Below are 1,571 nucleotides of genomic sequence, written 5' to 3' on the forward strand. Positions count from 1 at the left end.
AAATAATAAAGTGTGTTCACCGCTCGGGGTCCACCGTGCAGTAGGTGTTACACCGCTGCTAGGTAATGACAGAGAAGCAATATGGCGGTATAATGCGCACGGGTTCAACTTCACCCGAAGTGCGCAGAGCGAGCTCTGTTCACACACAGAGGCGCTGCAACATAAACATACAAAAACTCTGAGCCTGTTAGTGACACAGGCCTCAGGTAAATGCACACACCGTATCTGGTCACAGGAGCAGGACCTAAGACAGAGGAGCTGCGTCCCTCTAGACCTACCGTGTGTGCGGTGTCGCTACTGCGAGCGCCAAGAAGGGCTGCAACTGCAGCGCGGCGTAGGACACTGCCGTTCGATGACAAAGCTGGAAAGCAAGCGCAATGTCGGACGCTAGCGTAGAGGTGCAGTGTTCACAGTGGCCTAAGACTTGCCACTAACTGGCGCTGACTGCTAAACTAATTCCCTATCCACAAGCGTAATATCAGAGGGAAAGGGTTTTATAATGAGTCACTCACCAGAATCATACATCCGTCACCATTCACACATAGCAACGGCCATGCGCGCTTTTTGTAGCCGTGCGGGACCTTCCAGATCTCCGAGATGGACCAATGAGATCTGGAACAGGACCTGGGCACTTGACTCCCGATCTCCAATGGGAGATCGTCTCGTGAGCACAGAGGGACTTAGTCTCTGGAGTGGTCTGCTGCAAAGCAATCTCCTCTGCAGTAGAAAGACAGCAGGAGACCGCAGAATGTGAGGCTCTGGATTCCTGCAGAGCAGACGCAGAAACCTGACTCCTAACACCCAGGTCCTATCCTCTGGGCTATGACCCTTCCAATCCACTAGATAATATTTTTTGCCCTGTAGCACCTTACACCCCATGATGGCTTTCACCTCGTATTCGTCCGAGGACAAGCTTGATGTCCCGGTAGGTGACTCCGAAAACCGGGACATGTGAACGGCCTTAAGGAGGGACACGTGGAAGGTGTCAGTGATACCCAGGTGTGGAGGGAGGGCCAGACGGTAGACCACAGGGTTGACCTATTCAAGGACCTTGAAGGGACCAATGTAACGAGGCACAAACTTAGTGGACTCAACCCGCAGCCTGATATTACGGGTGGAGAGCCACACTAAGTCGCCGGGAGCGAAGGTCGGAGCAGGGCGCCGGTGTGCGTCCGCAGAGACCCTCATTCTCTCCTTGGAGGCCCTGATGGAATCCTGGGTGTGGTCCCAAATATCACGTGCCTCCACCGCCCAGTCTGTCACCCTAGAGTCGGTGGAAGACACGGGTATGGGCACAAGGACGCGTGGATGCTGGCCGTAATTAAGGAGGAATGGGGTCTGTCTGACCGGATGAGTCGGCCACAGCATTGTTCAGGGCGAACTCCACCCAAGGCAGCAAGGATGCCCAGTCATCCTGCCTGGCTGAGACAAAATGTCGTAGATATGTGACCAGGTTCTGGCTGGCCCTCTCTACCTACCCGTTTGTCTCGGGATGATAGGCCGAGGAGAGATTCAGCTCAATGCTGAGCAAGCGACAGAGCTCTCTCCAGAACCGAGACGCAAACTGGGGA

This window comes from Dendrobates tinctorius, unplaced genomic scaffold (genome assembly GCF_039654945.1).
Source record: "Dendrobates tinctorius isolate UK_male_01 unplaced genomic scaffold, ASM3965494v1 ptg000044l, whole genome shotgun sequence".
Classification (NCBI taxonomy): domain Eukaryota; kingdom Metazoa; phylum Chordata; class Amphibia; order Anura; family Dendrobatidae; genus Dendrobates; species Dendrobates tinctorius.